This window comes from Mus musculus, chromosome 14, assembly GCF_000001635.26.
Source record: "Mus musculus strain C57BL/6J chromosome 14, GRCm38.p6 C57BL/6J".
NCBI lineage: Eukaryota > Metazoa > Chordata > Mammalia > Rodentia > Muridae > Mus > Mus musculus.
In genome coordinates this window covers 76,194,945-76,220,443 of record NC_000080.6, presented here as the reverse complement: position 1 = coordinate 76,220,443, position 25,499 = coordinate 76,194,945, and the positions used below count along the sequence as shown (strand labels likewise).

The window sequence follows — 25,499 nt, the reverse complement described above, 5'->3', positions numbered from 1 at the left end:
CCTTTCCAGGGTCCCCATACACCAGTGAGGTCGGGGAACTGGACCCTTACTGGCCACCATGAGAGTGCTCCAAAAATTTTGAGTCTGGGGTATAGAAGATCACACAGTCCCACTCCTCACTTAAGATAAGGCAAGAAAATCCCAAGAGTGTTGAAAGACTCCATGATAGGAAGTGATACTGTATGTCTAAGAATCCAAAGTTTACCCCTGTGTCCATGGCTCATGCATGGAATGAAAAGCTGTTGGTGAGCTGGAGAGATGGCTCAGCGATTAAGAGCACTGACTGCTCTTCCAGAGGTCCTGAGTTTAATTCCTAGCAACCACATGGTGGCTCACAACCATCTCTAATGGGATCTGATATATTCTTCTGGTGTGTCTGAAGACAGCTACAGTGTACTCAGATAAATAAAAATAAATAAATCTTTAAAAAAAAAAAAAGCCGGGTGGTGATGGCGCACGCCTTTAATCCCAGCACTTGGGAGTCAGAGGCAGGTGGATTTCTGAGTTTGGGGACAGCCTGGTCTACAGAGTGAGTTCCAGGACAGCCAGGACTATACAGAGAAACCCTGTCTCGAAAAAACAAAAACAAAACAAAACAAAAAAACACACCCCCCACAAGAAATTCCAGTTTAAAACAAGGTTTTAGTATTTTTTTAAAGCTCCAAAATCAGGAATCTCCTCCCCAAAATCTAAAGGCGTGCACTTGTACCAGCAGGGTAATCTCATAAACTGTCCAGCTAGCTGCCTTACTGTCGGGATGAGGATGGGCGAGTGCCCAGTGAGACGTTTCCCTCCTGTCCCCTGCCCAGGGAGCCCAGATGTCACTCAGCATTTGAAATCATAGAACAAATATGCCATAGATATAGGCATATTTCGAGTATGCTTTCCTGGTTTGTGCTACCAAATGACTTCCATAAGAAGACAAAAGAAATCTAAGCCCTAAGCTTAATTTACTTAGTGTACTTAATTTTACTTAGTGTAGAATTTCCACATTTTGAGGAAAGTTAGCCCTGTGATCTTATACACTTTTGCCAAAACTAAAAATGACAGCTTGTATAGATTAATAAGCCTACAGTAGGGTTTTAATTGTTTGTTTGTTTCGGTAGGGGTTTCTCTGTGTAGCATTGGCTGTCTTGAAACTGGCTCTGTAGACCAGGCTGGCCATGAACTCAGAGATCCACCTGCCTCTGCCTCCCTCCTAAGTGCAGGGACTAAATAAAGGCATGTGCCACCATACTCGGCTTTACACTAGGGTCTTAAAATACACCTGCACTAAAGTTACTACTGTTATTATTCCTATCTTACAGATGTAGAAACTGAGGCACGGGGTGTTTAAGTAATCTTCTTAAGAGTAAGTCATTTCCAGGTTAGTTCAAACTTTCTTTAGAGCCATCCTTCCCAGTAGAGTAGATGTTGGCCATACAGCGCTACCATGCCCTGAAGTTTGCTTCATCTCGATTAAGATGTGTGGTGTGTGTAAAATATAGATTTTGATGATTTGTATAGTGAAAAGAATGTAACAAATCACACTAATAATTTTTGAAATCGCATTATTTGTGTGTGTGTGTGTGTGTGTGTGTGTGTGTGTGTGTGTGTGTGTGTGTGTATACCTCAAATGAGTGTAAGTACTCACAGCGGCCAGAAGAGGGCATCAGGCCCCCTGAAATTAGAGTTATAGAAGTTTGTAAACCTCCCAGTGTGGGTTCTGGGAAACAAAGTAGGAACTTCCGGGAGAGGGGCAAGCACTCCTAACCACTGAGCCACCTCTCTGAAGTAGCACTGATTTTTTAAAATATTAATTATGGGCTAGTGAGATAGATCAGCAGGTAAAGGTATTTGTCTTGAAAGCCGGGTAGCTTGAGTTTAATACTGAAAGTCACAGTAGAAGGAGAAAGCCAGCACCTTAAAGTTGTCCTCTGACCCCACATACACTATAGCCCATGAACACACACATTCACACACACATCATACATATTAACACACATACAATATAATAAAATATTTTTACTTAAAAAGCTATTATTTGTTAAAATATCTGAGCTATATTATATAGGATGAAACATGGCATTAAAATTAATTTCACCTTAGGTTTTATGTGGCTCTTAGATAAATTAACATCTGTATGACCTGTACTAGTGGCTCAAATTGTGTCTATGGGGCCACATGTTGCCGACCTTGAATTTTTCACCATTTTGCCTTCCCTTCCAAGAGGAAGAGTCTATACTACTTGTGTTTCTGAGAAAGTGTTGCCTTTTTTGCCCTCCCTTATGTATGTGGGGAAATTGAGGTCTAAGATAGTAAAGAACAGAAGTCAAACATTAACCCAACGCAATCTCCAGACATGCTAAGAGAACAAGAGAGCACACACTCTCCTCCCAGTGTGACAGGTTGGACCTGCTTTTCTAGCTTGCTCTGAAGCCACCGAATTCAAGGTTAGCAGCCATGTGCGGTCCAGCATCTGATCATAGCCAAGGCTGTTCCTGCTTTCATTCTTGCTTTCCATTCGGGATGCATCGCAGCAGGCTGGGAAGGTGCCAGTTTGTGAAGCTTTTATCCTGGAACCATGGGTTATTTTTATAGGACCAATATAGTAGTCCTAATTAATGGCAATTGTTGGTTCCCTTTACCAAGGCACATGTACAATACGCTGACTGGGCCACTGGAGTTAAGAGTGTGTACAGCTATTGCAGAGGACCCGAGTTCTGTTGCCAGGACAGGCATTGACAACTGCCTGCGACTTCAGGTCTATAGAGAAGTTGATGCCTTCTTTTGATCTCCATGGGTACCATCCCCCCACCCTTGAACCCATACACAGACACTAACATGATTTCAAAGAATGAAATGATGACAAGGCACATTCCACTTCATTGCAAGGCACAAGGTCTCCTTAACAAAGCTAAGCTGTTCCACAGCTCTACCAGAGAAGACAAGGCTGCATTTTCTTATTTTCCCATGAAAGGACCCCAAACAGGAAATAGTTCCTGAAACAGGAGCTTTTCCACAGCTCTGACATAACAGAGCAGGACGTGACAATGAAAACCACAGTTCACCGAAACTCCTGCTGAGCTCCAGGAGCGCCCAGCCCCAACCCCAACCCCAACCCCAACCCCATCCTGTGCTGGGCATTTCCCATTACCGCTTACTTGCTCAATGCGCTTGCGCACAGGGCAGCGTCTCAGCTTCGTTGTTCCTCTATGACGTCTATACCCAGCCTTTATAACAGTCCAAGTTTTTGCACCTGTGCCCAGCCCCCAGCTTGACCTTTTCGAGTTCTTCCTCCAAGTTTTTCTTGTATTGATCTTTCTCTCTAAAACCTTCTAACTCTTTTCTGTCCCTTGAAAGCTTGCAAACGAAGGGGTTATGGCACTGAAAACCACACTGTGGAAGTGGTGAGGCTGGTTCTTCTCCGCAGCCCCTCCTTCACAAGGATTAAGTGTTCCTAGGTTATGTCCCAGTGATGGGCAGCTGTCCCCACACCCTTTAGGATCAGTTAATGACAGAGGGAACAGACCTCAGTCTAAATATAAGCTCAACTGTTCTCTCACCAGTTCCCGGCTCCTCTCATTGAATGTTACCTTTCTCCTTGTGTTAACTAGCTCTCCCATTCGCTGTGGCAAGGTGGAGGAGTACTGAAAACCCCGATGCTCAGATTCAGGTCCCTGCTCCTCCGCTGACTGTTTTTGGCTTTAAACTTGAGTCCAGTTGCTCCATGAAGTATTGACAGATCAGACTGGCTGACTCCTAAAAGCCCTTGCTGTCTATGACCCCTCTGGAAATTAGTTTTCACTTCTCAAAATGTTGATTTCCTGTGCCTCTGACTCGGTAGCTCTGTGGTGACCTGTGAGAAGCTGACTGGCCAGGTCCCCTTGCAAGGTATTTATGGTAATTGCATCCCACACTCCGGGGAAATGCCCGAGTTATATTATAGGTGCAACGGGGTTAACATAATCTTTTTGTTTAACAGAAAGGAAGTTAATCTGCAACGTTCATTTCTAGGAAACTTGAGTGTGAACTGAGTGGACATTCAGTTGTATAAGGAGCTCAGGAAATGGTTTATTTTCTGTTTTAGGGATTCCCACCTAAATAGAAGCACCCCATCTACCCTCCAGTGTACTTCCAGAATTGTTGGTCATCTCCAAAACATGTCTCCCTGTCTCCAGTTTTCTCTCCCCAGGGGCATTTAGCACAGGGCAGGCAGGTAAATTATTCTTAACGCCGCTTGTACACTCTGTCCCTGCTCACAAGCCTCCAGCTCCCTGAGGCTGGATAGACTGAAGACAACCTATTCAGACCAGCAGGTCAAAGCCACCGACATCAGACCACCACGGTCCTAGACAACCTTTCCCACGAGTGCTTCCTAAGCCCGATGCCCAGAGCTCCCCTACACATCCAGTGCAGCCAGAGCACCCCACACCACATTCTGTCCAGCCCACTTCTCTCTCAGAAACACCCCTTTTCACCTGAACAGCTTTTCTACTCGACCAAATCAATGCCAAAGCACATTATAAATAATAAGATTCTCTCTCCTTCCAAACCCCACAAACGAGCATTGTCTTGTGTGTGTGCAAATATGACACCCTTTTCTATAAGGGACTTTAGCACCTAGGATTTACATGTGAATGGAATGCTGAGGGTCATCTGTACAAAGTCAAGAAGTGGTTATTCTCCACCTAGATGAATCCAGGGTGCTGTGACCACACAAGATGTACTGTTGGTATTATTTACCCTCAAACACATGCAAGGAGCACCAGGTATCACACATAACAATCGCTTGTCCCTGCTTGTTTTAAGTTTCCCTTTTAGTATTAAAGTCAACTATTTCAACCACCAAACCATTGAGGTGCTTGCTCTGTAGACCAAGCCTAGGAAAGACTTTTTTCCTTAAGTAGAAAACTTGGAGTCACCCACTCTAGTTCCCCTCCCTCCCCACACCATGTATCCATTATCTGCTGAATTAAATACTTGACTTCTAAAGAAATATAAGTACTCTATTAAAAAAAAGTCAAACAAGAGGAAATAAAAACATAAAATACAAATAGAAGAGAGAGAGAGAAAGGAAGGAAGGAAAGAAAGAAAGAAAGAGAGAGAGAAAGAGAGAAAGAAAGAAAGAAAGAGAGAGAGAGGAAGGAAGGAAGGAAAGAGAGAGAGAAAGAAAGAAAGAAAGAAAGAAAGAGAGAGAGAGAGAGAGAGAGAGAGGAAGGAAGGAAGGAAGAAAGAAAGGAAGGAAGGAAGGAAGGAAGGAAGGAAGGAAGGAAGGAAGGAAGAAAGAAAGAAAGAAAGAAAGAAAGAAAGAAAGAAAGAAAGAAAGAAAGAAAAGGGAGAAACCAGTGACACTGGAGCAGAAAGAGCAGTGGACACCAAACCCACTAGGGGCTGCTGGCTCACAACCAGGGTGAGGCAGAGGAAGACCTCAAGGCTCATGTGGATTGCCAGGGTATCTGGGACCATATCTGGGACTCAGTCCCTTGAGAGGTGGGTCTTGTTTTTATGTTGGAGGGTATTTCCATTGAAGCCAAAGTCTGCTTCTCATCAATTGCAAGTTGAGCATCTCTGACTAAAACATCATCCAAAATGCTCCAAAATCTAAAACACTGTTTTGAGCGTTGACGCCACACTACAAGTGGAAAATTCCACAGCATGAGACTTTATTTCATGAATAAGTTAGTGCTAAAGCAATCTGTAGGACTGATACACATATGAACTCACAGAGCCTGAGGCAGCATGCACGGGGCTCTGTGCAGATCTGTACAGATAGAGCTGAGAGGAGAAGCAGACACGTGTGCCCATCTCTCACTCAGAAGCTAGCTCCAGCTGATAACTGCTGGCAAATGAAAATTCAGTTTTACCCAAGGGAGTCTCACTAGGGAAATAAACTACTCTTAAGGGTAGGTGGCCAACAGAAAACCAACTCAATAGCATCTTTGATGGTTCCTTGTCTTGTAATGTCTCTTAATGTCATGTGAAGGTTTTTTTGTCCTTCTCAATTTTTAAAAATCCTACAGGTCCTTTGTGTGTATATTATGGCTTCCAGTTTTGTGTTTTTATGGGCTTCCTGTGTGTGCACATGAGCAGGTCTCTGTGTCCATACCTGTGTGTGCACATGAGCAGGTCTCTGTGTCCACATCTGTCTCTCCAGCCTCTTTCCTTCTGTTTGGTTGTTTTGTCCTATTCTGCTGTGCTGATATTTGTTTTATCTCATTTTACTTTTTTTTTTTTTTTTTTTTTGGTTTTTCAAGACAGGATTTCTCTGTGTAACCCTGGCTGTCCTTTAACTCACTCTGTAGACCAGGCTGGCCTCGAACTCAGAAATCTGCCTGCCTCTGCCTCCCAAGTGCTGGGATTAAAGGTGTGCGCCACCACCACCTGGCACTTTATTTTACTTTTGTCCCTTAGAAGCCTGTTTGTTTCCTAATGAGAGACAGAAAGTGGATGGATCCAGATGGGAGGGGAGGTGGGGAGAAACTGGGAGGAGTTTAGAAGCAGGGGGAAACCATAATCAGGCTCTATTATATGGGAAAAAAAAATCTCTTTTCAATTGGAGAAAAATAAATGCTATATAAACTATTTTCAGGTAACATGTGTGCATGGCAAATATGAGGCAGGAAGAACTTCACATTTATGCTTGGATCCTATCCCCAAGATATGTCATTGTGCCAAGATACGTCATTGTGTATATATTGTGTATATATATTCCAAAATCAATAAAAGTCCAAAATCCAAATGCTTCATATTCCAAACATTTTAAATAACAGATGGTCACTTGGTCTTTGCATTAAACTTTAGAGACAGCCCCCTCTGCTCCACAGGGAAAGTGAGAGCCGCAAAGCTGAGAGAAGAGCAGACACAAACTCCTGGATCTCTAACTTCATGCATCGCACTGGGACTCTTGGGGCTTCATTTCCAAAGCTTCCAGAGGCCACACAAGCTTAGGATGCTAAGTTTATGATCCCATCCTTTACTGTAGGTCATGAAAACATAGATCTCCCACCTGCAATCCACTAGGCTGATATGTCCCTCTGGGGAGACCCCTTGCTCCTCAGCCTCGCAACAAATATGCAGATTCCCTCTTCTTATAGCCCATGTCATGTGACCATGTGGCCTCAGTGACCTCTCTTTTATAGCTCTGTTCATCCAACAGATATGTGAATGGGAGGGGGGTGGCCTCACAAAGGCTGTGCCCAGCCCAGGCAACCCCTCAGCATAGATTTGCCAAGATTTCAAGGATACATACCAAGGGAGCAAGGATACATTTGAACCTCTTTTACTCATTTTTTAAAATTCCTTTTGTTATTTCTAAATGTATTTGGAAGCTATTAAACACTTAGAAAACATCTAAATAACATTTCAAGGTAGCTATCACAAATGGAAACTCCACCCCTTCTTTCTTTTTCTTTTTTACTTAATTATTTGGGAGGGGGGACGTGCATGCTGAGGGGTGCACTTGGAAGTCAGAGGTCAACTTACTTTGTGGAATCACCTTTCTCTTTCTACTTTTAAATGTTTCCACCCATGTTGGAATTTCCTGTTGAGTTTCCTCTTTGAATATTTTTCCTTATAGTTGCATGATGTTCAATTGATTTTATATTTAGTAGTGATTCCCAGAAAACCTAGGACAATAGGCACTTTACCAGGAAAAATAAAACAAGAGGTGACTAACCAGATACTTATATGGGGAGTCATGGCAATGGGACAGATGTGGTCCACTGTGATGTCACTGAAGAACAATATTAAGTGCTTCCGATAGGGTGGGGCAAGTGACAAGTTTTGTGGGGACTCTAGAGTGAAAATGACAAACCTGCCTCTAATGGCTGGAGCGAGATAGCTTGTGTTGTCTTTTCTGTGTGTGTGGTGGGAGGAGTACTTATAGATGGACCTGGGATCACACATGGACCCAGAGGCTACAGCCCAGCGGTCAGGGTCCTTGGTGCTCACTATCTCAGTGTCCTGGAGTTCCTCTGACTTTGTCTCACTCACCTTGAGTTTCTGCTGCCTTCCTTCAGGAGCCAGGGGTAAAAGGCCCTTAGCCTGTTCCTGGACACATGCTCTGACTTAGCCATCCCAGCAATGAGTATCTCTTTCCTAAAATACAAACGACTCACTTTTTAAAACATCCTGATTTTGTTGCTTCCTTGGCAACAGCATCCCTTTCCATGACAGGCTAGAAGGGGTCCCAGGGACAGACATATAATGTAGACAGGAGGTGTGCATTTATAAGAAGGAAAATGGAGGACATATACTGTAGCGGCTACACAAAGAATGCCACGCAGGAACAGCAATGAATCCCCATGTTCACGTTTCTGGGCTGGCAAGGTGGCTCAGAGGGTGAATGGTGCGGTTGGTGTGTGTATCCCTTACTGCAGAGCCTCAGGTTCAGCACAGTGACAGGCAGGACACCATTCAAAAGGCTCGCTTGCTTCACTGGGCACGCTCTCCTCCAGGAACAGCTTCCTAATCTTCCTAAATCAGAGTGGACGGAGGGAGCATCTCAGCAGAGTTCCTATGGATGACGTAACAAACCACCAACCCAGATGTATTTGCTCGTGACATGAGAGGCCAGAAGTCAAAAGTCAAAGTGTTGCTTGGCTGTGTTCCTCAGAATCCCCAGGAGGAGGATCGCTTTCCTCACCTCCCTGCTGGTATCACACAGTGCAAGTAAATCTAGGATTACCACTGATTTTTTTTTCATCTCTGACCAAAAGCCTTTTTGGAAATTGTATGATCTATGAAATTTGCTTTGAAATATTCTAATCTAGACTTTTTGGGTGAGGTAGCAGATTAGGAGCTGCCTGCGTGAAATATGGTGGATCAGAAGAGTCGGGATAAAAAAAAAATTACTCTGAAGAAAGCATCTGAAATCTAAGCAAGGTGAACCAACGGGAAGAACTGGGCAGCCTGCAGCTCCAGCCTGTCAGCTTCCTTGTCCAGGGAGAGGAAGCAGATGTGCCAACAAGAAACATGAAAAAGCAAAGTTATGGGACTTCTCCAAAGAGGCATAGTTGTTCAATTACTAAATCCAAAGATGGTGAAATAGGTAAAATATAGATGAAGAATGCAAAGGTTTACTTGCAAAAATGATGAGTTACTTATTAATTATTTGTATCAATTGTTGATACAACAAATCAAGTTGATACAAATACGTCCATTACTAGGAATAGGGAAGTCAATCAGGACCTAGAGAGGAAAGTAAGCAACATGAGAGAGAGAGAGAGTCAGCAACATGGATAGTACAGTTGGTAACATGAATGAGACCATCAATACCATGGTGAGAGAGGCAACAACATGGAGAGTATAGTCAGTAACATGAATGAGACCATCAATACCATGGTGAGAGAGGCAACAACATGGATAGTACAGTCAGTAACATGAATGAGACCGTCAGTAACCTGGATGAGGCAGTCAGCAGCATGGATGAGAGAATCAGAAACATGGGTCAAAAATTCAGAAACTGGTGGTTTGAAGAAAAAAAAAATGGTCCCGGTCCCCAAAGGCTCATAGGGAGTGGCACAGTTAGGAGGTTTTGCCTTGTTAGAGGAAGTGTGTCACTGGGGGTGGGCCTTGAGGTTTTGGGTGCTCAAGCCAGGCCCTACTGTCTCTCTCTTCCTGTTGTCTACCAATCCAAATTTAGACTCTTGGCTACCTCTCTAGCATCATGTTTTTCCGACTGCCTCCAAGATTCCTGCCATGATAACTTGGCTAAACCACTGGACTGTAAGCTAGCCCCAGCTAAATGCTTTCCTTTATAAAGGTTGCTGTGGTCATGGTGACACTTCATAGCAATAAAAACCTTAACTAAGCCAAAAGCAAACATATTTTTGAACAAATAACAAAAAGTAGTAATATGGGAAATGAAAAAAACTCAGTGAATCAAACAAACATAGTATAAATAATTACCAACAGGCTAAACTAAGCAGAAGAAAGAATATTGGGTATGAAAGACAAAAATCAAGAAAATACTACATTTGAGACACCAATAGATGGATGATGATGATGATGATAGATAGATAGATAGATATTTAGATAGATAGATAGATACATGAATACATGAATACATACATACATACATACATACATACATGGATGGATGGATAGATAGATACAAAGATACATAGATAGATAATGCATAGATATATAGACACATAGATAGCCATGTCCACAGCTTTTCTATCATATGATCAAGATACTGTACTTCTCTATAGGGTAAAGTGAGCTGAGATTAAAAACTAAAAGCATAGAAAGTTTATTCTGTGAAACTAAAGCTAAAAATCCCCCCAATTTAGGCAAAGAAATGGATACCCCAGCATTCGAGGCATTTAGAGCCTCAAAATACAAGACTAGAGGAAAACGTGACTTATTATAGTCAAGATGTCAAAGCACAAAACAAACAAGTAAATAATAGGACGCTGGGCACGATGGCACACACCTGAATCTCAGCATTTGGGAGGTGGTGGCAGGAGGATAAGCAGTTCAGGGTTAGCCTAGGCTACATGATGCATTGATCAATAAAACAAAACAAAAGCTATGAGAAAAAAAAAATCCACGTTGTTTACAAAACCAGACACATTAGGATAGCATCCAATCTACCAACAGAAACCCCAAAGCCAAGGAAGCATACAAAGATGCATTTCAATTCCTGAAAGTAAAGATCTACTAAGACTGTTATATCCAGCAAACTCAGAAACCCAGCACTAATGCAACAGGGAACATTGAGGAAGAGAGGGCAAAAAGATAGGAAGAGCCAAAGGACTTTCCTGTGAGTTTGTGTCTTCTAGTAATGTCAGAAGTGACACCCACAAAGTCTCACCAGCATGACTGGGCAAGCATGAGCTGAGCAAGGACAACCACAGCCGTGCCAACGTGGATGGAAGAAAGACCCCAGGCCTCAACCTACACGAAGAACTACAGATGACAAAAGAATGCTGAGGCTGGAGGAAGTAGACTTCCCTAAGGAAGGCATACCAACCAGCTATTCACTACCAAATGCTCAACCCTGAGACATACATACAAGTGACTTTGAATAGACCATGCAGATTGTACTTATGTATTTAGGAATTTAAAAGAGAGCAAAGAGGGGCATCTGGCAGGGTTTGGAGGGAGGAAAAAATGGGGGAAATATGGTATAATTATATTATAAACTCAAAAATAAAAGAAAATCAAATAAAATAAAAACCAGTGCAGGAATAAAGACATTTGAGGTCAAACAGAACCTCAGCAGTCCAAAGGAGCCCAAAAATCCAAAAGGATTCTCTTAGAAACCCAAAGAGAATGCAGACGTACTGACATCTTGATTCTGATCCGAGACTCACTTGGTCATACATACATATTTTAAAAATAAATGCACAGTGTAAATGAAACATATAGTATATAAAGTATACATGAGGTGGATATAAACAGAAATAGAGATATACAGATCTGCTTGTCAGAGTTTACTTCTCTGTTAGGATAAACACTAAAACCAAAACGCAGGGGAAGCCAAGGCAGAAACTCAAGACAGAAACCTGGAGCCAAAATTGAAGAATACTGGTAACTAGCCCTGCGGCTTGCAGATTGTCCCTCTACCCCACTCCACCTGGCCCTGGAGCTGAGGATTGAACCCAAAGCCTCAGGCTTGTTAGGCAAATACTCTACTACTGAGCCAAATTCCCATACCCAAAACTTGCTTTCTTATTCAACTCAGGACCACTGCATAGAGGTAACACCATTCACACCGAGCTAGACCCTGTCACATCAATTATCAATCAATCAATATAAATAAATAAATAAATAAATAAATAAATAAATAAATACCCTATGGGCATGCCCACGGGCCAATCTGATGGAGGAAATTCCTCAATTGAGACTCCTTCTTCCCAGATGTTTCCAGTGTTTGTCCAATTGATGGGAACTAACCAATGGATAAGTTTTTATACTCTGAGAATTTCATACTTGTATACAAGGAAATATGATCATATCCATCTTTCATTTCCCCCTCCAGCTCAAAAATACCTATACACACACATCTCCCTCCCAACTTCATATCTTATGTTTTTAATAACCCATTAAGTCCAGCTCCAGCAGCTCCTCAGTAGTGCTTAGGCCTTCTAAGCTCCTCTCACCCTTGCTGCCTGGAGTTTTAGCTGGCTTGATCTCATGCCAGTCACTATGACTATTAAGAATTCATGAATGCAACTTTTGACCTTGAAGAAAACAAAGTTGTATTGCTTTAAGGACTATCTTTGTGATCATTTGTTACAGCAACCACAGGAAACTAGTTCAGATATAGAAGAAGCCTGCAGACAGACACAAAATGTAGAAATCTCAATTGGAGAGCCCTTGTCATGGGCTGACCTAGGCCACTCCTAGCCACTATGTGATAAGACCAGAGAGGACCACACCGCCCACTTACCCAGCTCTGTGGAGTCATCGGAGCCTGTGCTGGCTAGTATTCTGTCAACTTGTCACAAGCTAGCGTATTCTGGGAGAAGGGGACATTGGCTGAGAGATTGTCTCCATCAGAGGGCCTGTAGGCAAATCTCTGGGGCACTTTCTTGATTAGTGATTGATTGGGAGGGCCCAGCCCACTGTGGGTGGTGCTACCTCTGATTATTACGTGGTCCTTGGAGAAAGGTAGTTGAATGTGAGCATAGAGATGACATCTGTAAGCAGCTTTCCCTCATGGTCCCCATCTCTGCTTCTGAGTACCACCCTGACTTCCCTCCCTGACGGATTGCGTTCAAGATGTGTAAGCCAAAGAGAGAAGAGCAGGAGAAAGCGAATGAGGACAAATCCATCCGGCTTTTGAGGCAGGGCCTTGAACAGGAGCTACGGGTGGGGTGGGGCACAAATGCTTCAAGAAAAACCGCCTTGGTTACGCAGACTGAGCGTTCTTTTAGGGTACAGTCTCAGTTACTGCTCTGAATTAAATGTCTGGATTTAGATTAGCAAGCAGTTCTCGACCTATATGGGTCGTGACTCCTTTGGCAAACCTCTATCTCCAAAAATATTTCCATTAAAATTTGTAACGGTAGCAAAATGACAGGTATGAGGTAGCAATGAAATAATGTTATGGTTGGGGGTCACCACAACATGAGGAACTGCATTAAAGGGTCACAGCATTAGGAAAGCTGAGAACCACTGCAATAAATTGTGAGGACCCCTGATGTTTTAGGAAGAAACCACATTCCCATTGCAAACACGAGTGTGACGTGAATAAATTATGAGACACCATTGTGGTTCCCACCAGAGGTGACATTACAGATTGAGCCTGAAGCAAGGGAAGAAACAAAAATCCAAGGATCTCAGTCTTTCCTCACCCAACTCAGCAGGGCATGCAGGCTACTCACTCTCACAACCACTTCCCTCAGAGCTAAGGCTACAACAACCTAAACCATCACAGACTATGTTAATCCCACACATGAGGTGGGAAAGAGGACAGATCCAAACCACAGCCAAACTGATTAAAGCCAGCTTTATTCGTGTGCATGGGCTGTCTCTTCCTAAGGTCAGCATTGGACATGGGGAAGATCAGGGGTTTTATCACTCAGGAGAAGGGGGCTTCCAAATTGGGGGGGGGGTAAGCAGGCAAATAGGCAGGGTTATGAAAGCAGAACATAGGCACAACAAGTTGGTCATAACAACCTCCTGAAACAAAGACATAGTGGCAAGGTGGTTGGTCATAACAACGTGGTCACGGCAAAGTGGTCATAACAATGGTTATAACAAGGTAGTCATAACAACATGGTCATGGCAAGGTGGTCAAAACAACTTCTTAACACAAAGGCACGGTTGTCGATTCCTGGAACAGGCAGTTCAGAACCATTCGAAGTTAAGTTAAGTTACAGCTGGGACATAGCCCCATCCTCGAGAAACAGAGGTTTAATCATGAACAGGAATGAATCTAGTGTGCTTTTACGACAATACGGCATGCAAGCCTGAGACAGGGGCAGGTTGGTTAACCAGCAGCCAGGAGCCCTCTTCACAGTATTCTGGAAAGACTCTGTTGTTAAAAGTTCTCCAAGTATCTGGTCTTTCCTCTTCCGGGTTTTTTTGTTTGTTTGTTTGTTTGTTTGTTTGTTTGTTTGTTTTTGTTTTATATTGTTTTGTTTTCTATCAAGGTCTATTTGCATGCCCAGCCTGGTCTAGAATTCACAATCTTCCTTCTTCTTTTTCCCCAGCTAGGATTACTGGTGTAGCCTTCAGCATAGTTCTCCATTTAGAAATGTCTTCCCCCATCCATCCCTCCTTTCTTTACTACCCCAAACCTGTAGTGTGGCAAAAGGATAAGTCAACTTCTACTGTAGAAATGGGGGTTATCTGAAGAGGTAGTGGGAGGTTAAATTACAGTCTAGTCAAAAATATGGTTAAAACTGATTTTGGCAAGTTCTTATAAGAAAAGAGACTTCTTTTTTTTCTTTTTTCCAAGACAGGGTTTCTCTGTATAGCCCTGGCTGTCCTGGAATTCACCCTGTAGACTGGATTAAAAGCATGTGCCACCAGTGCTCCTCGAAAAGAGACTTCTTACCATGCCCATCATTGCATAACTTTTGCAATAGGCTACATTTACGTTGGGTGGGGTTGAGGAGCCCTTAGTTATAGGCTGAGAACTTTCAGAATAGAGTGTTAGAAGCCATCAGCCATTTTGTCTCTACTCCTGTGGACATTTACAAGTTGTCCATAGCCCCTAAGACAGTTTGAATTGTAAACTAAACAACTAAGTTCACCTAGGAAGTGTTTCATTGGGGAACTGTCTACTCTGGGCTGGCCTATGAGCCTGCCTGTAAGAGCCTGTCTTGGGTTAATTAAGGTAGGAAGCTGTGTCCACTGTGGGCATGCATGGATTCATCTGTTGCTGTTTGTTTCTTGACTATAGATACATTGTGACAAGCTCCCACAAGTTCTGCTGTTGGGAAGCTCCGCAATGATGAACTATAACTTGGAGCTCTAAGTTAAAATAAACCCTTTCTCCTGCCGCCCCCCAGGTTGCTTTTGTCTGGGTATTTTAACCTCCAACGTGACCTATTGCAAATCATTTAAGTTCTGAATGCCTTTAGTTAAATGTACTATACACTTCCATTAGAAAGCAAAGCAGAGCCATCCTCTGAGACACTGTGAGGTCACGGGGTTTGATGTATTATTAAAAATCCAATTCAAAGTCCCATCATTCAGGAACCAAATGATCTTCTTACATAGGAGGGCTTTCCACGTTTTAATTATAGGAGGACAAAGCGAGGGCTTGATATTCAGGCTTCTTCATAATGCACAGTGAAAGAGGAGCCTCAAAGCGTGGAAAGCCAGAGCTTCAGGCAGAAGAAAAGAACACTGGGGTGCACACACAAGCTCCCCTGAGAAGTGCTCTTGTGGTAAGTCATACCCCAAGCCATAGGGCATACAAAGAACTTGGGGCTCTACTCTCAGTTTTATGTCTAAGGAACAACAACATATGATTTATAAGAAAGACCCAACAGCACCGTGGGGCCAGTTTCTTCAGGCTAGGCCACCTAGGGTCTCTGGTAGGGGGAGGTCTCCAGAAAATGCTCACATTAATTCTTCACAGTGTGTTCCACTGATTGCTTTAGTAGGACAACCTGAAGTGTATCATATAGTATATTGTTTGTAAATCCACAGAGCTTATACTGGAAGGGTATCCCCACAACATAAGTATAAGTGGGGGGAAGGCATATATAAATATATGTATGTATATTTCTAATGTTAATTAAAGCTAACACATGTATGTGCTTTATATAATCAGTATGATGTTAGAAGGAAATACACAAAAATCCTACAGTGTGAAGCTCATGAATAACTTTTTAAAATTTATTTCCATATTCTTTTCTGCACTTTCTAATTTTTCTACAATCCGTATATGTTGCTTTGATTATCTTAGAAACAAAGATTAAAGCAAAATACCAGGTATAACTCTTGCAAGGAAGATCAAGGTCAAAATTCCACCTCCTACTTCTTCTGAATGTGATCCGCTCTTCTACTAATAAAAACCAAATGATGTAGAAAAGAAGAGCACAAGGACTCATGGGTAAATTCTGGGATCATGGTAGCCAAAGTGTAAGGGAAGGTCATCTGTTCTGGGCCACCATTTTATCCCTCTTCCTTCTTTGGGAATGTGGGCCCTTTGCTGGGCAGAATAGTTATCATTATCAAGGTCTGGATGACCCAGAAGAGTTGACCATTGGCCAAGTAGAGTGTATGAGCTATAGACAGGGAAGCTATGGCTTGTGTCTCCCCAAAGTAGCTGATTCTATTTAATGGGTAATGTCCACAGCTATTGAGAACACAGCAAGCTGGGCCAGCCAGGTGGCTCCTCCAACTTTCTCCTTCCAAAGACAACACTCCACCCAATCTAAAGATGACTAGAACCCCAACCCCCACCTCAGGTACAGTGTAACAAGAACACGCTCAAGTCTGATGAGTTAATGTATTCATTGCTCACTGTGATGGATGGAGTGGGGTTGTTCACTAGATTCACCCTCGAGGTTTGGGGGTTTGGGAGGTTTGTTTCTTAGGGTTTTTGTTGTTGTTATTGTTGTTGATTTGACATAAGCTTAGGTCATTTGGGAGGAGGAAACCTCAACTGAGAAAAATGCCTCCATTAAATTAACCTGTAGACAAACCTGTGGGACATTGTCTTGATTAATGATTGGTGTGAGGTGTATTACTAACTATGGATCATACTACCCCTGGGCACGTGGTCCTGAGTTGTATATGAAAGCCTACTGAGCCATTCATGGTGAGAGAAAAGCCATTAAGTTTCCTTCATGGCTTCTGCTTCAGTTCCTACATTCTGTTCCTGCTTTTGGCTTCCCTCAGTGATGGACGGTGACTGGGGTGTGTAAAGTTGCTTTTAGACATGGTGTTTATCCTTGCAATAGAAAGAAAACTAAGACATTTACCTTCTAGCTGTGTGATCTGAATTATTGCTGTGGGGCCCACTTACTTCCAACATAACTCAAACACCAGGTCAATGCAGATGACAAAAGTTTATTTTAATCAAGCCACTATTGGTCAATCAGGGACACAAAACAGACTTGGGAGTTGAACTGTGACCTCGAGACAGAATGTTTTTGGAGCTTTTAAGCTTGGAAACCACAAACCTCTATGCCAAGTTACAGTTACATGTTTTCATCAATCAGGATGTGGGCATAGGGTCTTCCCTTATGTGGTTGATTAACTGAAACAGAATGTAGGTCTTAAAGTCCAACCAATAAAATCCATTTGTTCTTTTGTAGTTAGGAACAGTTATTATGTTTCAGGGAACAAAAGATGAATGATGGAAGCTGGTTAGCTATTGAGGAGTCTCCAGTGCCCCAGTTCCCCTAGGGCCTGGGAACGAGAATGGAGTCTGGGAACAAGATGGCAGTACTTAGGACAAGAACCTTTGCTTGTTCCCAACATTATGACTCCATTTTCCAGGCCTGTGTTCATGTCTGTAGAACCAGGAACCATATCGTTATTCCACTGAGTTGTCTTGAGTTTTAAGTCAGGGTCTGTATGTTAAAGATGTTTTGTGATTTGTGGTCATATGCCATTTTCACAGAAGCCGGGAGCCTGGCTGCCGTTAAAGCTGGACTTGATTATGCAAGAGTCACTGCTGTGAGTCACCTGGGTAAAGAACGCTCTGGCCACCTTTGCATCCTCTCTGCCACCTCACCATCCATCTTGCCATCATCTAGTGACACCCATTCCCAGTCGGCCTTACCAATGATGGTGGCTGACAAGTGTGGGGGAGGGTAAGTGAGATGACAGGGCATAGACACTGTCTTAGTCACTGTTCTGTTGCTGTGAAGAGATACAGTGACCAAGGCAACTTATAACAGACAGCATTTAATTGGGAGCTTGCTTACAGTTTCAGAGGGTGAGAACTTGACAATCATGGTGAAGAGTATGTTGGCAGACAGTAGCTGAGAGGTCACATCTGATCCACACCTTGGAGGCAAAGACAGAGAAAACATGCAAGACTGGGCCTGGTATGGACTTTTGAAACCTCAACCCCTCCAACCCCCCCCCCCCCAGGGACATGCCTTCTTCAACAAGACCACACCTCCTAATCCTTCCCAAAATAGTTCCATCAACTAAGGACCAAGCATTCAAACAGCCTAGGGGGCAATTCTTATTCAAACCACCAAACACACTGAGTTCAACCTGGAGACTTGTGTAAGAGTAAGCCACCTAGGACTCTTGGAAGACTTGCATACTGGGAGTTGGAGAGCTGTGGGGAGAGGTGGCTTGGAATATCACTAGTTTCTGAGTCTCAGTCCTCATTAAAGAGGAAGAACCAAGGATGGGTCTCCCTTTACCTCCAGATAGCAGAGAGAGCTTTAAGACCCCTCGAAGGTGAATGTGAACTCATTACAGTCAGGAGACCGAGCTGGGACAGGCTTGTGCCTGTCTTCAGATGGGAAATCTAAAGAGTGGAGAAAGCCTGGCTGGGAGCTACCAAGCCTGGAAGAGGAACCTGCACTGGGAAAGGCCTGCCCTTCCAGAGCTGGTAAAAGCACCTTGTCAGAAAGGGGTCCAGGAACTGGGAGATAGACAAGAAGAGGTCAATGGGTGGGGGTGGAGGTGGGGGTGGGATCTCCAGATGCTCTCCACCAAGCTGGACAAGTGGGCTGCTTGGCTACCAGGATCCTTAAAGGGGAGAGTACACAGGCCTTTTCCAGCTCCAGGGGAAAACAGGGAGGAGTGCTTCCAGAGGTAAGTGGAGGGAGATGTCTGAAGAACCTACAAGTACCCTCATGACAGCAAGTCAGAGCTGGTGTCTGCCAGCACAGAGCACAGAGCACAGAGCTGGCTATAATGATGACAGGTGAGTCTTAAGAACTTTCCACTGTCCCATCCCTCCCTCCCCATACTCCATCCCTAGGAAGAAACAACAGCTCAGGAGCACTGAGGAAGAGCAGCAAGGAGAATGCAGGTGGTGGCCTCCCTCCCCTCCCCCAGAAACCTCCTCCCCCTAAGCAGCCTCCCTCCCCCCCAGCAGCCCCCTCCCCCTCAGCAACCTCCCTTTCAGCAGTCTCCCTCCCTTCCCCTGAGCAGTCTCCCTCCCCCAGCAGTCTCCCTTCCCTCCCCCCCAGCATTCGCCTCCCCCTCAGCAGCCTCCCTCTCCTCCCCCCTCCCCAGCCCCACTGGTTGGACATGGCAGACTGAGGTGGTGACCAGTACGTAGGTATGGACCTTCCAATTTCTGACTGTGAACTTGACTTTAGAATTCTATGTTTCCTTTCTTACAACGTTGAACTCTGACAACCTTAGGCTGCTTAGCCAGCATCTGAATGTGAGCAGAACTTGGTCACAATAAAAGCAGAGATCAGTCTGTCTTCCAGGGCTTACCCTCCTCCCAGTCTCTCAATGTGGTCCATCTGGATATCTGCCTGGTACAACCATCTCTCCAGCAGATGCAACCCATTTAACTTACACACACACACACACACACACACACACACACACACACACACACTAACCCCTACATCCAATATGGTCACTTGTGCAATAACACACCATAGTGTGTTTCCACAAAACTCATGCCTGCCTGATCCACACCCAGCCATTAGAATGCCCACAGAGGCCTGCTGGGTAACTCCCTGGTCCCCAGCAAAGGCTTCGGCCAACAAGCACCTCTCTCTTTCTGTCCTCCACTCTCTTGCTCCCCACTTGATGCTTGAGCACGCTTATCCTAGGTGGCTCCCGTCTCATCCCACAGACCCTGAAGGATGCTCTCCCTACCCTCCCTGGCACATCTGTATAAAACACGATGCTTCTGTCATTTGTATAGTTTGTTGTGTCACCACCTCTATATCTGCATGACTCACCACCAACCCTGAATTCTTTCCTGGTCAGGGAAGGCCAGCTCAGTAGCAATAAATTGGACGCAAGGCATCCGGGAGCCACACGGGTATCTACTGCCATCAGCTCGCTTTCTAGAGTAGGGGCATCCAGTGATGGGTTGGAGCCTTCAGCCTACTGCGGTGCACAGGATAAAAGAAAGGTCCCCTGGGGAACATGCTTTCAACTCCTACAGGAACCTCCCCAGGAGCTCCAAAGGGGCAGGCTTAGAGCTTAGAGTCCCCCCTGAGACAGACCTCAAAGTCAGATTTGAAGAAAACCCAGTATCCTGAGTGAGCCTGGAAACTCTGTGACTCCATCCAGATGTATCAGAAGTGAGAGGAAGGCTGGAGAGATGGCTCAGTGGTTAAGAACACTGACTGCTCTTCCAAAGGTCCCGAGTTCAAATCCCAGCAACCACATGATGGCTCACAATCATCTGTAATGGGATCCGATTCCCTCTTCTGGATTGTCTGAGGACAGCTACAGTGTACTTATATATAATAATAAATAAATGAAGAAGGAGAAGAAGGAGAAGAAATTCTTACACATAGAAAGCAAAGGGGCTTTTAGGAGACCTTCACTTCAGTTCTCTGGCCTGGGCAGGCTCCAGGGTTTTGTGGCAGCTCTCCTCTTGCTGGAGCTTTCAATTCAAATGACAAACAGTGCTGAAACTTCTGGTTAGACAGTGATCTTTGAAGGACAGAGGATACCCTCAGAGACTTAGGAGTAGCACCCTGTAATTCCAGTACTTGGGAGGATGAGGCAAAAAGACCACATGCATGTTTCTGCCTACAGAGTGAGAGTGTCTGAAAGTGAAAGATGCTATTCCACCCCGTGCCTATGTCTCCCCATAAAAGAGCATCCTCGTTCTCAACTGGCTTGGCCCTGCCCCAACTGTCTCTCCCAGGGGCGGGGGGGTGGGGGGAGGTACAGTCCTGAGATTCTAAGACTGTGAAGAGAGGTGAGATGCTTCAAGAGACAGGGTGGAATTCCACTCAGAGTGTTTATAGTGGTGGTGGCAGTGGTAATCTTTTTCTTCCAACTAGGCTTCAAGGCTGGACTGAGTCTTGGCTTCCCAACATGACTCCATCTATAGCACTAGGTCATACAGCCCGGCTTAGCTATAAGTGTTTGGTTGGTAAACATTTGTTTAAATGCACATTTAAAAAAAAAGTGTTATTATATGTGAACACACACTGACCATGGAGGAGCATGTGTTAAGGTCAGAGGTCAGGTCTCTCCTTCCACCATATGGGGGTCCCAGCGATTGAACTCAGGGCATCAGCCTTCCCCTGCTGAGCAATCTCACCAGCCCCGTTGAGATGAATTTCAAGTAAATTGCAAAGTACCATGCTACAGGAAGCCAGGTTCCTTGCTTCATGCTAGCGGAGAGGCAAAACAATGTTAGGAGCTGGCACTGAGGGGCAGCCTTTGGATGCCCTGGTCCCATTAAGAACCTAAGAAAGTGGGCAGTGATGGCCCACGCCTTTAATCCCAGCACTTAGGAGGCAGAGGCAGGTGAATTTCTGAGTTCAAGGCCAGCCTGGTCTACAGAGTAAGTTCCAGGATAGCCAGGGCTATATAGAAAAACCCCCGTCCAAAAAAAAAAAAAAAAGAAAAGAAAGAAAGATAGAAAGAAAGAAAGAAAGAAAGAAAGAAAGAAAGAAAGAAAGAAAGAGAGAGAGAGAGAAAGAAGAAAAAAAGAACCTAAGAAGGAATTGGTATGTGGTTCCCACTTGGAATGAAGTAAGCCAACTAGGACCTAGGCTCCTGCTCAAAGCCTCAGAGGCTGAGCATTGAGGGTAACTGTAAGGCACCCGTGGACCCCAGCCTAGGGTTCAGGTTGCTCCTTTGGGTGGCCTGAGTTCAGCCAGGGTGGGAGGTTTGATCTCCCAACAATCCTGGCTTTGTCTTTCACATTCACATGGTAGGAATGTGTCCCTAGCTTATATTTATTTTTCTCCGCTTTTAGCTGACCTTTGATAGTCCCCACTCCTTCAAATGATCTCTCCACATGTTCTCTTGAGTATTTTACAAAAGAACCTTTCTTCCCACGTGTGCCACCCAGCTGGGTGCCGACCTAGAGGAGCTGACCTCAAAATATCAAGATGACATATAATCAAGGCAAGACCGCTGTTCAATCTTCTCCCACTCGGTGGGAGAGTTCTTCAAACCCTGGAGCACAGAAGAGGACCTAGCAAGGAGATGGTGCCCTTTACCAGGAGTTCAGTCCAAGGTCCTGTCTCTGCCAGACTCCAACATAAGGCCAGGTAGAGTCTCCTAGCTGGCCTGGGACAATTGAACCACCACCAAGGATAAATGTGTTTTAGCCAGAAATCTCTGACAAGGACCACACATTGCATCCTAAGACCATGGGAGGCAGTGTTCAGCACAGCTTTGAAGAATTCCTGAGAGGCTTCAAGCCACCCCGATATCATCAGCTCCAGAATAAGCCCCCTTTTTGAGAGCGATCACTGGCCTAGAGAAGAAAAGCCAGATATGATGATAGAGAGGAAGACATGAGACCTCAGGCTCTTTTTGCCTCATGGGAACATTTTCTTTTCTCCTGCATATTCTCAAGGGTCCCAGGACAGTGGCCTCATAGTTACACAGATAAGGGGCTCACTGCAATCCCAGATGTAAGAAAAACATTGTCTCAGAGAGACATTTTTCTGACCTTTGTCAAATGGTTTGCCATGTTTGATAGAGGGTGGTGATAAGGCAGGGGTCTTTGCTCTGTACTTGGCATAAGTCCGACAGGAGGTTTGTGTCTATTTTTCTACTTAATCTGGTTCTTAACACAACACAGGGTGTTTTGAGAAGAGAATAATATGTTCCTCCTGAGAAAGATACTTCTAAATTAGTTGGCTGGCCCCTGCCTGGGAGGTCTCCGACATGCTTTAAGGTGTGATCCCTTAAGAACCATACCTAGTGTCTCTTAGGAATTAGATAGAGCCCACATAAGTTGTGTAGGGCAAGTTCCATCCAGAGGGAAAGAGACTATGGAACCATGTATGGCCAGTAACACACACAAAGCCCTGAGCACTAAATCTGCCTTGTATGTGTGTCAGTGAGCTTTCTGTCACTGTGATAAAGTGTCCAAGATAATCAGCTTATAAAAAGGAAATATTTATGTTGGCTAGTAGTTCTGGAAGTTTCCGTGCATAGTCACTTGGCTCTATTGACTTTGGGCCTGTGGAGAGCCAGAGAATCAGAGCAGGGGTGTGCAATGGAGCATAGGTGTTTGTCACATGGCACACAGGAAGAAAAGAAACAGGAAGGGATTGGGGCCCTGAGACCCCCTTCAAGAATGCTCCTCGGGATATCACTTCTTCCCACTAGACCCCCACCTCTTAAAGGTTTCATCACCTCCCAGAAGAATCACGGGGCAGGTGCCATGCATTTAACAGATGGTCCTCTGAGGGACATTTTCACACCACAGCATCTCAGTCTTCCCAACAGTTCTCTAGAAACAAATGAGCCAGTTCTTATGATGATACATATTATACCGGTAATGGCATAGCTCAAATGGGGCTCAGCAGAAAATCCAGGGAAGGTTAAGTGTAGATCGGTGTTCAGTGGGAAGACAGAGAGGTGTGCAGGTCAGGCAGGTAGCATCGTGGCGTGTCTGTGGACCTGCATAAGCACAGACAAGGCTAGATAATCCGAATGAAGCACCTTAGTGGAGCTTGACACTGAATAAGGACTGACCCTGTCATCTGTCACATGCCCACTGACGCCTGGACAACATCTAATTGGGTAGTCCTTCCGATAGAGGATCACATCATATATAACATGTGTCCATGCCTCTGACAGGAACACCAAGTGGCAGCCATGAGTGGCTGCAGGAGGCTCTGATCAGCCGATAGAGCAAAACTGAATCCCCCTGCTGAGTAACCTGCATCTATGCGGTGGCCCATCCCAGTTACAGCCAACTCCCATCTCACAGTTGCTATGTGACTCCATGTGTGAAGGCTCTTATCTGGGTTGATTGGCAGGTTACTTAGCGTCTCTAAATTTCTACCCTCCCAGTTAGACCTGGGCTCCCCTCAGACAGCCTCATGTGTAGGGAGCAGGAAGTTTCCCTGGGGCAGCTGGAAAAGCACACTTATGCCCACCAGGCTGACAAAGGACCCAGTGTCATCAGGGGCCAACTGACTGCTGTATAGCTTCTGTTCATGGTGATAGAAAGCTGCAACCCCCCCCCACAACTGCACACTCAGCCCAGCACCCCCTCTTTTCCTTCCCTTATTCTCAGGAGACTTAACAACATTCTCATGCATTTCTCGTGGGATGGAAATTTTATTTCCTGTGAAAAAGGAACAGGGCACTCACAGGTCCAGGAAAGAACACGTGGCTCCAGAAGGTGACAGTCATGTGAGCATAGTGACAGATGTCACATCTCTTTTTCCTGTAAAGTAGGGGGTGGGTAGCATCCAAAAAGAAACCCAGAAGGCTAGGGTAACATCACAAAAGGAAACCCACTTTGAAGTGAGCTGTGAGGAGAAAAGAAGGGAGCCTATCAGAAAGAAATGGGAAAGGATTTGAAGTAGTACAGCCCCCTGTGGCCTATAGGAAAAGGTAGAATAGAAGGCCGGACATGTGTGAGGAGAAAGAATCCTGGATTCATCCTGGTACGGAGCCCCGTGCGGAAGTCACCAGGGAAGTGTGAGGAGAGCAGACCTTTGAACAAAGTCATGTGGCAGAATGTAGACTAGTATAAATGAGTTATTTTAAATTATTAGCTAGTCAGGGTGTTTGTAAATAGATGTCGAGTCTGAGTCATTATTCTGGGAGCTTGAGGCTGGAAGGAAAAACAGCCATACACCAGTCATGAAACATGAAACAGTCATACCACTCCACTACCTCAGCGCGTCCTGCCTTTAATCCAACTGTGCAAAATAGTGTTGGTGCAGGTGGTGCAGCTGTCTCAGAACATTATGAATGACTGTCATGCTGTGCCAGTCTCCCGTGTGCCTTCACTTGGACTTCCCGAAAGCCGGTCTGAAACAGAGGCCCATATGCTTCGACTTGGTAGCCATGAAAGCCAATCAAGTAGGAAGCAGAAGCAGAAGGAAACAACAGAGGAAGGAGAACTGACCTAAGGAGGCCAGTTACTGAGCGAGCAGCTGCTGCCGCTAAGTGCCAACCATGCACTTCAGACAACTTGTGCAAGATGTATTTATCAAGTGCTTGTTCTGTGGAATAACCGCCAGGCTTTACAAAAAAAATCACGGGAACATCTGAAGTTGGGCTCCCCGAAGTAGGAAGAGAGAATTTCTCATCAGCTCTCGCATCTACTGGTCACAGGTTCACCCAAAACACATTAAACCCACACACACCTCCCAATGTGCACACAGGTGTAGGTAGGCATTAGGTGGGTCTCAAGCAGGCAGTGGCAGCTGTCTTGGTGGAGCACTAAAAGTGACTAAGTATCTAGGCAAAGTGTGTCCCACCTTGCACAGACAACTGGAGCACACAAGGCACCGAGCCTGGGACTTGGGGCTGGAGAGGCTGGAGGATCACCCATTGGAAGATTTAGAAGAGCAGAAGTGCAGTGAAAGTCCGTACCTGCATGTCTAAGCAGCCGTTAGCCAGGTGTGCAAGGTGCCCTAGAGAAACTCGGGTGGGCAGCAGACATTTGCTTGGGTGGGCAGCAGATGGGATTTCAGAGTCTCCTGCGGACT

General features: G+C 44.8%; 2 long non-coding RNA genes across 2 annotated transcripts in view; one reads left to right on the top strand and one right to left on the bottom strand.

Moving 5' to 3' along the window:
• The first annotated feature begins 15,245 nt into the window (after positions 1-15,245).
• Gm41214 lies at positions 15,246-18,447 on the top strand. The gene is made up of 4 exons (XR_874832.1): positions 15,246-15,335; positions 17,525-17,717; positions 17,834-17,954; positions 18,291-18,447. It is a non-coding gene; the product is annotated as a predicted gene, 41214 (long non-coding RNA).
• The window catches only part of Gm36534, a 38,066-nt gene continuing 30,375 nt past the window's right edge, over positions 17,809-25,499 (bottom strand). Inside the window, exon 3 of the long non-coding RNA XR_874833.2 lies at positions 17,809-17,913. This is a non-coding gene — a long non-coding RNA (predicted gene, 36534). The remainder of the gene's footprint in view (positions 17,914-25,499) is intronic.